Raw genomic sequence first — 15,865 nt, 5'->3', positions numbered from 1 at the left:
TTTGTTTGACAGATTCACCTCCCACTAACTTCAATGGGGTTTAGGTCCAGTATTCAAACTCCTGTAAAGTTTGCCAAACCCTGCTCAAACCATACCCTGGGGAAGTTTGGCTGATTCCCAAACCCAAGCAATGTCATTTAAAGGGCCACTGCTTCTCAGCTAAAAACGCTGTGACAGCAGGCAGCTGAACTGAGCGATCCCACACAGTGACAGATCTGACACAACACACTACCACCAACACTGACACAGATCAACATGCCCAGCAGGCACTAGAAGAGCAGGCTGCGGCATTGTGATGTCATCACACACTGACACATTGCACGTGATGGATGTCCAGCCAGCCGGGTCACACTCACAGAGACACAAAACCTCAGAGTCAGACATTACCTTACTCCGCAGGCGCAGTTGCGCCTCCCACTGATGAATGGGAAGAGAAGGGCTGGAACTCCACAGTGATCAGCAGCCACCAGCAGGCTTGCAGTAAGGGACTCAGTCTAGGAGGAACACTAGGAGGAGCGGCAAAAACAAAAAAGATAGTCATATCTGCAGAGTTTGTTATAGCTAAATCGTCATTACAGGGAGTTGAAATATCCTTTATAATTTTTTTTTTTCGTGACTATGCCTTACCAATATTTTTACAGAAATCAATATTTTATACAGATCGTAAAAAGTAATTGTGAACTTTGGTCAAGAACCACCGGACCAGATTTTGCCTTAGAAATCCAGCAATATGAACCATTAGCAAATTGACAACCAGTACAGTGCAGGTGAACACCATATGTAGCCTGCAAACAACAAGATTGACATGGCAAAGTTCAGAATGGTGAAGTGGTCTATAAAAGAAACCCAAGAACCACTATTGCAATAACACTGAGAACTTAAATATTCCATAATCCACGGATCAGCTCAACGTACCAACTTAAACACTAGTTTGTTCTCATTTATAAAAACATACGGCCCAATAAACTATGCATAGCGCACCCTCCTATGTAAGTATCTGTCCAGATAATCGATGAAACCTGCCGACTGCCTTCCTCTCCTCAGCTAGGCAGTGGGAGGAGACCGCTTCTCCCAGCTCAAAGTCCCTCTGATAAGCATCTGTACAGATGCTTATCAGGATTCAGCTCAAAAAGTACAGATCTGTACCTGATTAGGCTGCACTCTAGCATGGATATTAGTTGATAGGGAACAGAAATTCCTTCGACAAGTCACAATTTTCCATTTCTGGCGTACATGCTGCAAATATTCTTGCATAGATATTCATTTATAGGGTGCAAAAATAGTGTCATTCCTTCGACAAGTTACAATTTTCCATTTCTGGAGTACGTGTAGCAAATCCTGTTGTGTGGATATTAATTTATAGGGCACAGAAATAGTGACATTCCTTCAAACAAGTTACAATTTTCCAATTCTTGCATACGTGATGCAAATCCTCTTCAACATAGGTGCATTATATTGTTTATTTGATGCATGTTATGTGCACCAGAAAACAAGAGTTTATTGGGCCCACTGTGTTTTTGTGCACTACTTTACACAATGTCCCTCAATGGCCTTCATAATAAAGAAGGTTAATAGCAATGTCAATAATGCACAGATTCAAAGCAATACATCAAGGACCGGATGAGATGACCCAGCTACACTGAAATCTAGTACGGGTAACTGTACACCACTGTTCTTTATATTATTAAATAAAACCCATTGTGTTATCGCTTTTACGTATGCCTCTAAGCCCTAAGGACATTCCAGAAAGTATTGTGCACACCCAGCTGTTAAAGAAGATATGAAAAAGGACCAGCCTGAGCTGTTCTTGTAGAAGTAACAGATAACCAGATTAGTGAGAAATCACAGCAACAGCGTGTTTTGCTATGTCCTTAACTACCACCAGTGTCATCACAAGGTGAAGCAATTACATATAAAGCAGAATATTGCATGCTTTAAACACAATTCTTATGGGTGTGTCCCTTCAGTATAACTAGAGTTCTGTTTCTTCAGAAGAACATCAGGAGGTCAAGGCTATCCCGTGTAGGCTGTTAAACTAAACCAACATAGAAGTGGGAGAGAACTGCACAAGCCATTTTCATTTTCAGCAGTTGAACCCAGCTAGGTTCACTTCTTGTAAATAGGGAATGATTGGCACTGATTTGCTAAAGAATGAACGTCACCCCAGTGTTCTCAACTAGGAGTTTGTCATAGGGCACACCACACGGGGATGCCACCACTCAATACCAGGATCCAGCATCTTCTGTAGCCACCAGCCTCTGAGGTGCTTTGTTAGGAAATGAGCAGTGTGGCATAAAAAACACAGAGCAGACATGCAAATCCTCATCTCATAAGCCATTTGGAACAAGCACATGACATCCTCCTGTGTTGTCAAGAGGGAGTCCCATCCTGCTTGTAGGGTCCATTACGCCAGGAGTGCAGGTACTGACCACCAAAGAGGGTCTATGACTATGGAGGTTAACATTTGCTTCTTACACAGAGGTCAGTGCCCTCGAAGACCTTTGCTTCATATAAAATAATGTGCTGACAACATTATGGAGTGTGTCAGTGCGTGATTTATATCTGATACTCTGCAGCCTTTTTTTTCTGATGTGCTATACAGGGTCAATCAATATATCCTTTTAATAAGGGAAGGCAAAAAAGGGAAACTACAGAATGTGCAGTATAAACCATAGGGAAGCAGGCTCTCCTTGGCAACACTGAATGTATATATTACATAATCATACATATGTATATTTGGGCTTACAGAAAGTCATTTTTATTACACATTTCAGATGGCAACTAAAGCATTTGAAAAAAAATGTTTTATGCAGATCCTCCGACTGTTCTATTCCTGGCAAAGTTTCAAAGAAAAAAAAAGGGGAAATTAGTTGCCTATCCTTAAGGGCTGGTTCACACCACAAAAACATACTCCGTATGGGTTTCTGCATGTGTGTTTTTGATGCGTTTTCAAAGTGTTCTAGTGTGTAGACTCCCTCAAGAGTTGGTTCTGGCCAACTCAGTGGATTGCTTTAAAAAAGGCCTGGATTCTTTCCTAGATACACAGAATATAAGTGGATACTAACATTTATAGGTAAAATTGATCCAGGGAACATCCGATTGCCTCTCGGGGGATCAAGAAGGAATTTTTTTTCACTGCAGGAGCAAATTGGATCATGCTTTGCTGGGGTTTTTTGCCTTCCTCTGGATCAGCTGTGGGTATAGGATTATAACTTTTTTTTTTTTTTTTTAAATGGTTGAACTAGATGGACTATTGGATACATAGCCAGACTAACTATGTATCCATGTTTTCCTCCTTGGTTTTTATTTGTTTACAAGTTTTCCTGGAATGTTGCATTCTGACACTTTTAATGTGTTTTTCCGTGTTCCAGTACAGTTTTATACAGAGAAATTCTACAGGTTTTACTTCTTTTCTGCACTGGAACTAACTGCACTGGTGTGAGCTATATAAACTCATATAACTCATATAATTTCCTATCCATCAATTTTTGATGCACAAAAAATAAAAAATAAAAAAAAGCACTGGACTGCGTCTGGTATGAACTGGCCCTACAGCTTAAAGTGGAAATAAATGATTGTATTGACTGAATCAAATGATAATGGTCAAGTTATTCAGCCTAACAAAACAAACCCACATATTCTATATATCCATTGTCAAACTTTATATGTGATCTTTGTGAAATACGGTTTGTGACCGGGTTGTCATTGTTTCCAGATGTTCCAGAATCTCTCTAAATAGAACAACCACCTCTAAAAACATACATGCACAGCACAATCTCTGAGCACATACGCCATCTTGATTTCCTGCAGGCATGACTGGGACAAAGAAAGAAACACGTGCATGCACGTCTGCTTGGGCTTGTGATGTCAGTCAAAGAATGTAGTTTGCAGGAATGAAGCTGAGCAACACCACGGGTCTCATGGTATCACTGAAAGTTGCCGGCAGATTCAAATGCACATACCGGAAGCGTGGCCATAACCCAAACTTTGGAGAATCAAGGAGGGCTTGATAAAGAGATCAAGAGTCAAGTTGTCCTGTAGACCTGTGATGCTTGCAGCTATTCCCGACACGGTTTAGAGTAATGGCAACACATCACTTTCAGTGACACGATTTTCGGTTTTAGCCAGCATACAGTATACTGCTGCTCCTTGAAGTTCCCATTTGATGGTCATCCCTTATTGGGCTGCCCACACCCAAGGGCAAGTCATAGTGGCTCAACATAACACTACATGGCCACCAGAAGAGTACATAAGATCACTTTTATGGATATTGGCCATTGTGCAGCAGTGTTTAATCAATTAAATTGGACGTGTTTACTTTTACCTTTGGACTTTTGTGACTGTACTCCATTAGAACTCACAGGTCTTGTTGGTAAAGGTTTGGTTGTTCCTTTTCCTATTTAAGGGAGCATCATCATTGCAATTATAATTTGGTGGCACTTAAGATTTTTCCATTGGCTACACCAGGTAGGGAATGCCTTTGGTTTAGAGTTTACATTATGTATATTCCCTAGACTCTATGCACTGTTTTTTTGAGACATTCACTTTTTTTACTCACCAATTAACTCTGTTGACACATTTAGTGAATGGGATATTGTTGGTTCTCACATTTGGTTATATTTGGTTTTTTAAAGCTTTTCCACACTGAGGTTGTTAGTGCCTGATCACATAGTTTTTCTACGATGAAAAAAATGTACAAGCACAGGTTTTTATTTTAAGCATAATCCATATGCCAAAACAATTAGCAGATCGAGAGATATAGGCAGCTGAGTTTCTATTCTATTTTTTTTTTAATTCAAGCCTGGCATGAATAGCCATCCTACTGGTCATTGTCAATACTCATTACATTAAAGGACCAGGTTCAAGATGCAGAATGGGGCAGGGACAGGTCAGACTTTACAGGAAAAGCCAAGACTACCATCACTAAAAAGACCAAAGGGCTCTTCCAATTTCAGTCTACTCTCCGTGTAAAATGTTGATATGCATTGTCAGTTTTGTGTAAAAAAAAAAAAAAAAAGTCCCATTAACGTCAGTTAATGCAAAGTCACAGGCCAATGAAAAACAGCATTCCAGATGTTCTACTTTTGCAACCTTAACGTATAGCCCAGTATGGATTAATGTAATGGAAAATGCAGACAAGTATAGGACAAAGCATTTGCTGAGAACCTTCGTGTGATACAAAACAGCTTTTTTTTCAATTATTTATAATTGAACATTGCTGAACAAATACCAAGATAATATTAAACATTCCCTCTAGAAATGAAACGGTCAATGAGAAGCAGATGGTCAATGCTTAGTCATGGAAATGACCCACCCATCGGACAGGTCAGGTCTAGCAGAGTAAAAAAAAACAGGCAGATGGATATAAGAAATTATACCAGACAAAATATTTGATATGGAAAAGCCAGTAAAAACATATTTTCCCCAACAAAGTGCCTCCTGCTGAAGGTTATTCTCCAAGCAGAACTAAGCCCTGATTCACATTTACACAGGCACAACAGCCTATTCATGTGAATGAGCTGCCGTGCCTACGTGACCTGCGTGCCTGCGTTTCTCTCACGTTTTCTATCTTTTTGACCATGCAATTTTCCTGCGAATCCTGCACCTACAAATGCACTGCGGGCTGAGATGCATGGGGGTGCCATTCAGAAACGAATGTCAGCCCTGTGCGTCTTGTGAGAGTAGCGCAATTTGGCTGCAGGAACAGATAGGATTCCCGTACCCAGAACCAGCCCACACAGTGTAAACCAGGGCTAAATGTATATATTCAGTCTTGGCTACCAAGAAAAAGCTGTATGAGCTCACCATATCCTACAGATTGGAGAGGGAAATGAGGGTTCTAAAAACTGACCTCCAGCTGCCCATCAATAGACCACCAACACCACTGCCCTCTGACATCTTACCCTTGCTATACCTTTATTTTTGTATGCCCCCCCCCCAACTGCAAACCACTGTAACATTCAACTTTATATTCACAGAACCTTAAATTGGTTGTAAACCCTCACCTTGAATAACAACCCATTCAGTTTAAAATAGAAATGTAAAGGCAGCACATTTGTGTATTGCTATAAAAAAATCATCACATTCCTTCTGTTCTCAGCCACATAAGGGGAGGAAAAAACTGATCTTTCCAGTGAACTGCCCACTGAAAGGCTCTACAGTGGAAGTTGTGTCAGGACAAGTCTGATTATTGGAGGAGAGCAAGCTGGGTTCCCAAGCACAGCTAGAGAACTGACCACGCAGTGCTCTCCTGTCTAGTGTGGTCATTTTTTAATAGGAAAGCAGAGGGACTGGCAGGAACACTAGGGATTTTGCACAAAGGAAGGATACGTTTTCATACAAGTGCATGGTACAGCTGGTACATATCAGAAATATGAAATGTTGGGTTTACATATTCTTTAAACTGCTCGGATCTCTTGCTGGTTTCAGGCATTCTATGCCTGTCGTGTAACTTATGAGCAAAGCCAGAGAATGTGTAGGATCACTGAGGCAAAGAGAAAAGGAGCTTCCCTGTGCAAGCCTGAAGGTATGGCAGCAGAGTCACCAAGGTGGTCTGTTAATCAGAAGTCAAACATGACAAGACAGCTTCTAACATAAGCTCTCTTTCCCTTCAAACACTGGCGCATAGGCTAATGAACACCACTGACATGGTTCCCATTGATGAACACCTATAAGACACCCCCAAGCCAATAATCTCCTGCTCTGCTTTCCACCTCCTAACAATGGTAAATATCCCCGAGCTCTTTACCCTTTCAACCTTCCTTTAAAGCACACACAGCTTTCTCCCCTTCCCAAGACTAATGACCACCCAACCCTGTTGCAAAGCAATGGGTTCATTTAACTGCTGTCCAGGTACAGCTGGGGAGTTAAAGGAAGACAAGTATGTGCAACTGGGGGCAGTAACAGTAAAGTAAGCCTGTTAACAACCACACTTTAAAACTGCATTTTAGTGCCATATATACTCACCGGCCACGTTATTATTAGGTACACCTGTTTAATTGCTTGGTAACACAAATTGCTAATCAGCCAATCACATGGCAGCAACTCCATGCATTTAGGCATGCAGACGTGGGGAAGACAACTTGCTGAAGTTTAAATCGAGCAGCAGAATGGGGAAGAGAGGGAATTTAAGTGACTATGAACGAGGCATGGTTGTTGGTGCCAGTCGGGCTGGTCTGAGTATTTCAAAAACTGCTGATCTACTGGGATTTTCACGCACAACCATCTCTAAGGTTTACAAAGAATGGTCCGAAAAAGAGAAAATATCCAGTGAGTGGCAGTTGTGTGGACAAAAATGCTGATGTCAGAGGAGAATGGGCAGACTAGTTGAGATGATAGAGAAGCAACAGTAACTCATGTCAATATGGACCAAAATGTGAGGAATGTTTCCATCACCTTGTTGAATCTAAGTCACAAAGAATTAAGGCAGTTCTGAAGGCAAAAGGGGCTCTAACCCGATACTAGCAAGGTGTGCCTAATAAAGTAGCCAGTAAGTGTATTTGTTCAGGACTGCATTATAAGTATACCACTTCCAAGTAGTCTTGATCTCTCAATTCATTTCTTTCTGCCCAGAAGGTCAGTGCCACCTCTGCTCAGTTACCAAAAATCAGCATCTATTTACTGGTTTTAGTGCCTGAGCTCTATCAAGATCACCAGGGTGCAGCATGCTTTTATTTTGTTTTTTAGATAGCCTTGGAAGGCCTCATTAAAAAGTAAGGAAGGTGTGAAGAGTACAGGCATCAGCTGGAAGTAATGCAGAGTGCAGGTGTCAGTAGCATGTAAATGCAGGGGTCAGGAGTAAGTAACAGACTGCAGAGTCACTGGTAATGCAGACTGTAGGGAGCAGGAGTAAATAACAGACTGCATAGTCACTGGTAATGCAGACTGTAGGGGTCAGGAGTAAGTAACAGAGTTCAGAGGTTAGTTATAATTAACACAGAGTGCATGGATCAGTACAACACAAAATCCCCCTTTAAAAATTCACTCAGCAGACCTCAGATGCTGCAGTGCCCAACAGCATGAAGGAAGTACTCCCAAGTCTCCCCTCAGCTGTGTCACATGACATATCAGAGCCAAGGAGGATCCTAGGGCATCACTTGGCTCCGCATTAACATTATCACCCAGACCTGACGTCTGGGAGGTGGCAGGAGTTGGCAGCATTTGCCATCTATCACAAAACTGTCATTAAAGGAGAAGTAGGGCTAAAGATATTTTGGATACACTTCTGTAAATCACAGGAGTGCACTTAGTTCTGCACTCCTCTGACCCGTTTTCAGCCAACAATGGGCTAAAGCTCGCTGTTGGCTGATGACACAGTCGATCCAGGCTCTGACAAGATTCCAACCATATGGACGGCATGCGCCTAGATGCCTAGAATGGCAGCCTGGATCAGTCCCTCAGCAATTCGCTGACAGCCTGAGCCAGCGCCTCCCACCCCCTCTACAGCCCAGCGATCCAGTGAGCAATGAAGGGGCAGAGCAGAGAGAACTGAGTGATCAGTGGAGTTTGACCACTCAGTTCTCAATGCAAAGCTGGTGGGGGAACAGATACCGCATATACCTAGGAAAGTATACTTTTTTTTTTTTTTTTTTTTTTAAAGTCCATACTTCTTTTAAGGTAGGCCATAGATTATGCAATTTCCTTTCCTTCTGCAAATTGCTTGATTCTCCCATCAACACACTCAGTATTGATGGGAGAATGCCTCCTGCAGCACTATTGTGTTCTGCTGGCAGCACTAATAATTCGAGAAAAACCTGACAGGCTGGTTGTACATAAGTCAATCGATACATTGGCTTGTGTACAACCAGGGTGCCCATACATGGATCAAAATTCGGCCATTCCAAATGAATTTCAATCCGTGTATGGCCGGCTTAACTGGTAGATCAAGATCTTCTGGTTGCTGACTCCCAGTGTACACATTATCTTATAGAAATCATCCACCCTGTTGCTTCATTTTACCTGATGCCGTGGTGCCATTGTTACAGTCTGTACGATAACTGGAAAAAGGATGAGAAAATGCTTTATCTCTTCCTGTGTATGAAATCCCTAGTGTTCCTGCCAGTCCCTCTGCTTTCCTATTAAAAACTGACCACACCAGACAGGAGAGCACTGCATGGTCAGTTCTCTAGTTGTGCTGGGAACTCAGCTTGCTGTCCTCCAATATTCAGACTTGTCCTGACAGTGCTCACTGCAGAGCCTTGGAGGAAAGGGACACCCCCCCCCCCCCCAGCTCACAGGAACAGACCTGAGGCTGTCAATCTCCTGGAGGTCTCTCCCCATCACCATTTTTCGCCTGGTGTCATGAAAACTTGTCAGAAGGGATTTATGCTGATAACAGAGGAATGAAGCAGCAGACAGAAATGACACTTAGTGCTCTTAATTGAGACAGGTACACACTATAGAGGGATATGCTTTGCTCATATTTCATGTCTGATGTTTGTAACCACTTTAAATTATTTTCAATTTTGTCTGCTGCAAATTGATATTAAAATTGCAGCTACTGGAAATAATTGTTCCCAGTTTGGATCACAACAAACCATTAAGCACATATGTTTTGTCTCTCAAGACGCTGCTTAGCTTCAGACAAACATCAGTAGTCTCTAACATCGTATGAAGTATCCCCATCTAAACAGTTCAGTCACTATCATAGACAGCAGCCAAAATAATGTATAATTTGTCAAATACTAAACACCCCTGAAAATGGAAAAATGTATAGCCAATATTTAGACAGCTTATTTTTAACTACACATCCAGCAGGCGTTGTGTGTACATATTAGCCATAGAGAAATGTCCCATTCATTCCTGCAGAACAAAACCCATGCTCAATAAATAGAACCGTGCATAGAACTCTTGTATGAATTCTATAAAAGGTAATGCCAGAGACAATCTGTCCTATTATGATCAAAACAAAGTCATTGCTAAAATACACAGAACAATGAAATCTCCAGAGTCACGCTCCTCCAAAACCAAGACTGACACTTTAAAAACCAAGCACATGGCACTGTGGCAGGGAATGACGTTCCACTAAAACAAACACCAAAGATAAATACAGTGCTGAATGAGGCTGCCTAGCTTTTCATTTCTAGGAATACCGCTTCTACAATGCAATCTAAAAGAGATCAGTAAAACATCAAACACAAACAAACAAGTAAAGGATGTTTTCAGATGAACTTGTGATACAAACATCCTTGGCTCACCCTGGAACTTGACAATGTAGGGTCTGGATCCTATTCGGTGCACTGTACGTACATCAGTGTATTTGTAGTCAGTGCTGCTTTCACAACACAAGTGTCCTATTTGATCTACAGCCCTGAGACCTGCAGCTGAATTTCGTTAAAGAATGTATTGTTATTCTGAGCACTCACCACTTATCACTGTACTTCCAACAACAAACAAGGCTTAAAGTCCCATATAAACAATGTCGCCCATGCTCCAGAGCACATAGCAAGGAGGGAAGGGGGTGGATAGGAATCCGTTCCTTTTCTGTGTTCATTTCTCCCAAATGTTTTAAGGGTGGGATGCAGCAGGGTTTGTTTTTATTTTTCCTCCATGATTTGCTGTGTGCAGAAAATGCACAGTAGGAGTGAGCTGACCTTTGGATGCCACCGACATTACTGTACATGGGAAAATGGTGCCTGGAATATCCTAATAAGGAAAGGCTCTCCACCCTCCACCCTTATTTCATGTCATTTCTAATGCTTGTACCAAGGCAGCCCAGCGCTCCAGCAAGGAACAGGTTAAATTAGAAAATAAAGAGCTGCAGCATCATGGGAAAAAAAAAACACTAAGATTTATTAATAATAAAAAATGTATTATTATTTATGGCACTTATATAGCCCTGTCAATGTACGCAGCACTTTACATACATATATCGTACATTCACATCAGTCCCTAACCCTCAAGGAGCGTACAATCTAAGGTCCCTAACTCACATTCATACATACACATATTATGAATATATATATTACCTACCAGCATTATGATATACAAACCCCAACACTTTGTGAAGCTCTTTACAAAATAAGGGGAGACAATACAGTTCAAATACTCCTAGATTGTAAGCTCCCAGGGTCAGGCCCTCCTTTCCCTCTTGTATTGAACTGTATTTTCTCCTGTTATATTGTAAAGTGCTGAGCAAACTGTTGGCGCTATATAAATCCTGTATAATAATACTCTTAGATTGTAAGCTCCAAGGAGCAGGGCCCTCCTAACCCTCTTGTATTGAACTGTACAATATAAAGGGAGACAATACAGCAACAATACAGTTCAATACAAGAGGGATAGGAGGGCCCTGCTCCTTGGAGCTTACAATCTAAGAGTATTATTATACAGGATTTATATAGCGCCAACAGTTTGCTCAGCACTTTATTGTTGCTGTATTGTCTCCCTTTATATTGTAAAGTGCTGAGCAAACTGTTGGCGCTATATAAATCCTGTATAATAATACTCCTAGATTGTAAGCTCCAAGGATCAGGGCCCTCCTAACCCTCTTGTATTGAACTGTATCGTTGCTGTATTGTCTCCCTTTATATTGTAAAGTGCTGAGCAAACTGTTGGCACTATATAAATCCTGTATAATATAATAATAATAATAATAATAAAAAATATAATTCAATAGAAGAGAGTTAAGCTGGCTATTGATGGATCGAATCTCAGCCGGTCCCTGCTGAATTCATAGATCGATTTTAGTGTAACCAGCCTGTTGGATTTTTTGCATTCAATTACTGCCGGTGGCTATAGACACCAGTAGTGATCATTGTGTTATGCAGACAGGGAAATCTCCCTGACAGCAAGAACACAAATAGCACTGTGGGAGACATTTCCGTATCAACACTGAGCCTGAGTTCACACTGATGTGTTCTGGAATTCTCAGCATTTTCTGTGTGAATTCTGCACCGCATCAAAATCGCACCCCATTTATGCGAACCACTGTGGGTGTGTATGTTAACACCCCAAAATTGGTCCACAAAACGCAGTGCGATGTGCAGAATTGGAGCGCATAGGTGTGAATACCCATGTGATCTGATTTTAGTGCGGACCCAAAAAAGGGTCCTCCACCTTATTGGTGTGGATACGGTGCAATTTGAGCCATACATAATGTATGGCTCAAATCGCACCGCACACAATTCGCATGTGATTTGCACAGGACTGTGTTGATGGGGGAGTCGCTGATTATCTTTCCTTCCACGGAAGAAAATTGTATAATGTAAGGCTTGGTTTAGGAGGGCCTGGCCCAAGAGCTTACAATCTAAAGCTAGCCATAGAACAGTAGAATTTAGTTGGAACATTTTTGCTACTTTCGCTCTAATGGCTAGTGGAGTCAAATCGATGAACATTTCCCTCCGTGGTGACGAGAAAATTCAAAGGAGCAGGATGACGGAAGATCTTCTCCATTAAGTCTAGGTTCACACCTAAGCGTTTTCTGCTGCGTTTTACAGAAGTGCACAGCAGTCCATTTAACATGATTTCCTATGGGACAGGTTCACATGAATATGATTTCCTATGGGACAGGTTCACATGAATATGATTTCCTATGGGACAGGTTCACATCTCTGCGTTTTCACCCGGTGCATTTTTTGGAAAGAGTCAGGGACTTTTTTTGGTTTTGTTTTTGGTTCTATAGACTTCAATGGAGACGCTGCACAAAAGCCTGCAGTGTGTTTTTGATGCGTTTTATTCTGCCCAGCAACAAGTTGGAAAAGAAAAACATCAAAAATGTGGCAAAAACATATGTGCAAATATGCAAAACACACCGCAAAAAGCACTGCAGAAACACATCAAAAGCCAACTGCATAGGTGTGAATCTAGCCTAAGGGCTGGTTCACACCAGATGCAGTCCAGTGCGTTTTTTTATTCTGCATCACTAATGCATGCACAATGTTTTTCATGTATTCCAATGGCCCTGGTGCACACCAGTGCAGGAAAAAAAAAAAAGTAGAACATGTTGCATTTTTTCTGCACCGAACTGTACTGGAACACAGCAAAACACATCAAAATGCACCGCAACAGAGCGTGGTGTGAACTTTAAGCAAAAATGCAGCTGAATGCACCTGGATTGCGTTTTTGTGGTGTGAAATGACCCTAAAAAAAAAAAATTTTAACCAGTGTATGTGGCTTTTCTTTGAGAAATTCTATTCATGCCAAATGTCAGTGTTAAAAGTAAACAACAATTTTGGGCTACTTTTGAATGGCATTTGTCAAGTCTCTAATGGCGCTATTGGACATGATGATGGGATTTCCTATATGTATGCTCTTTCAAAACTCTACCAGTGTTTGGCTGGTTTAGTCCCTGATCACACTGGAGTGACTTGTCATGTGATTTGATGGTTTCAAATCACAAGACAAGTTGCACCCTATTATCTGCAATTATTCTGTAGGAGTCGCACTGATTTTGAAAGTATTTCATGCACTACTTTTTGCAGTTCAGTGCAACTTTCATAGACATCTGTGCATGAAGTCGCAACAGATGTCTTCCAAGTTGCATCTGAAGTCGGACTGACATCTGACTTTGAAATCATGCGAATTCAAGTGAAGTTGCACGATTTCAAAGTCAGATTCAGTGTGACTGAAGACTTAAGGGTGAGGGCAGCACAGTGGCTAAATGGTTAGCACTTCCGTCTGGCAGTATTAGGGTCATTGGTTCAAATCCCAACCACGGCACTACCTGCCTGGAGTTTGCATGTTCTCCCTGTGCGGGTTTCCTCTGGCTTCCTCCCACACTCCAAAGACATGCTGGTAGATTAATTGGATCCTGTCTAAATTGGCCCTAGGATGTGTATGTATGAATGTAAGTTAGGGACCTTAGATAGTATGCCCCTTGAGGGTTAGGGACTGATGTGAATGTACAATATATATATATAAATAAAGCGCTGCATAAATTGATGGTGCTATATAAGTACCTCTAATAAATAAAAAAATGACACATTGGGGAAGGGGAGATTTACTAAAACTGGAGCGTGCAAACTCTGTTGCACCAATCAGCTTCCAGGTCTTATTGTCAACACTTAATTGAACAATCTGAAGATAGAAACTGATTGGCTACCATGCACAGCTGCACCAGTTTTAGTAAATTCCTCCCCCCCCCCCCATTATTTTCTTGCAGCAATCACCTTATTTTCCCCGCTGTTGCAGCGATTAGCCACTAATAAAGTTAATGGTTTCTTTTTATGGTTTCGCCAGTACTGACATTTTGAAAGGAATTTGTTGCTTAGTGAGATACGTCAGTATTTTGGTGGCAAAATCGCTAGCAGCAAAGGGGATTTGAATGCTTTTTCACGCAATACTGCTGCAATCGCTAAGCTCAGCTACAAATCACTGAAGGGGAGCGATTGACAGCAGAGCACAACCCAATGCTGTAGCAAATCAACAACTGTAGAAGACAAAATCGCTGGCATTAGCGATCTGTAGTAGCGGTTAATCCCTGAAAAAAAAAAAAGTCACCTGTGTGTCATCAAAGAGTATAAACACAAGCAGGCAGAAGAGTGGGCTGGGAGGTTAATTAAACAATCAATTGCAAGCTCTGCAGGAGAGGGACTTCCATCAAACAGAGCTCTCCATGTAGTGGGGAGAGGATTGCTGATTGTTTGCAGATTCATTCTGGCCAGAACAGATGAGAGGAGTGATTGGATCTCCGCCTGAACTCAGGACTGTTTCCAAAGCCCCTTCTTCCCTGGCCTGCTCCAATCAGAAGGCTGTTTCTGAGAAGAAGAAGCAGCAGCATTACCTCCTGGGGAGGGCAGGGAGGCGATCCATAAAGCTGTGTTTCCCCTTTCCTAGCATCAGTGAGGAGCCAATAATAATAAATCAGGATCCTGGTCACAGCACTGCAGCCCATTGAACACACAGAGGACTGCTAGCTGTGCCTGTCCCTGCTGCCATGGCGCACACAGGGCTCCCCTGGAAGGATACCTCATGTCTGGTGAGGATGGGGCTCCCCTCACCACACACACCACTTCCAGGTACACAACTTTCCCAGCCATGTCACCTGAACACAGTGCTGAGCTCTCCTCCGCTCTCTCCCCGCTGCACACAAACTTTCCATTGACCTAGTTTAGGAAGCAGTCTTACCTGGCCGGCTGCCCCGTTCCCCCCTTTGTCCCCGGTGCCTGCACTCAGCGTCTTCCTTCCTCTTTCTCCATATTCCACCTGCTGCCCCCACCCGACCAACCCAACCTGCTGCTACTGTGACTGCGAGCCGAGGCCACGCCTACTGCCCAGCCGTGCCTTCCACAGGGAACCCCCGGCTGCTGGGACAAAGGCCGCGCAACCTAGCTTGTTTGTCAGGCGTCTGGGCGGAGCTAGGGCTTGGAAGCGGCTTTGTTAGCATGGCAACCTGTAGCTGCAGATAAGACCAAGGTGCTGCGAGTGTCTATCGCCACCAGCTGGCCGCTCGCGGCATTACACCGAGCGGATTTCTCTCAGAGGTGTGAGGAAGGGATTCCTGTGTAGTCAGCGAAGCTTGAAACAAGCGTGTGCAATTTGGTAATACTGGCTCTGTGAAATGATGTCATATTTGTGTTATGGACCAGCTATTATGGATGCATTCATAGCGAAGACTTCCTTCACAGGTTTTACCACCCCCCTCCACCCAGACTTAAAGCGGAGTTCCACTCACCCTGTCAAAAAATAAAAGTCAGCAGCTTCAAAAACTGTAGCTGCTGACTAGTAAAAAACAGCCACTTACCGGTCCCTCGGTCCCGCGGTCCCGCGGTGTGTCCCCCGCAGCCTGTTTTAATGGCTGTCCTGTATTCCTAGAGGCCGGCATCTTCAGTGTGGGCTCCCGGCTGTGATAGCTTACGGCTTCACAGCCGGGTACCCACTGCACATGGGCGAGTAGTGCTGTGCTTCATGAATGGTCCTGTAGTCT

General features: G+C 42.6%; 1 protein-coding gene across 2 annotated transcripts in view; it reads right to left on the bottom strand.

Annotated features, from left to right (window-relative positions):
* KIAA1671 (KIAA1671 ortholog) overlaps positions 1 to 15,218 on the bottom strand; it is a 232,064-nt gene extending 216,846 nt beyond the window's left edge. The window contains exon 1 of one of the 2 annotated variants that reach the window (XM_089684113.1): positions 15,067 to 15,218. The gene's annotated coding sequence lies outside the window, so the exon portion shown is untranslated. The remainder of the gene's footprint in view (positions 1 to 15,066) is intronic. The other variant, XM_089684114.1, reaches the window with a different exon arrangement.
* Positions 15,219 to 15,865: the final 647 nt, after the last annotated feature.

Source organism: Staurois parvus, unplaced genomic scaffold (assembly GCF_062004578.1).
Source record: "Staurois parvus isolate SC_StPar_1 unplaced genomic scaffold, SC_StPar_1.0 ptg000336l, whole genome shotgun sequence".
NCBI classification, from domain to species: Eukaryota; Metazoa; Chordata; class Amphibia; order Anura; family Ranidae; genus Staurois; species Staurois parvus.
The sequence above is the reverse complement of the archived record's forward strand: the minus strand, read 5'-3'. Positions and strand labels throughout refer to the sequence as shown.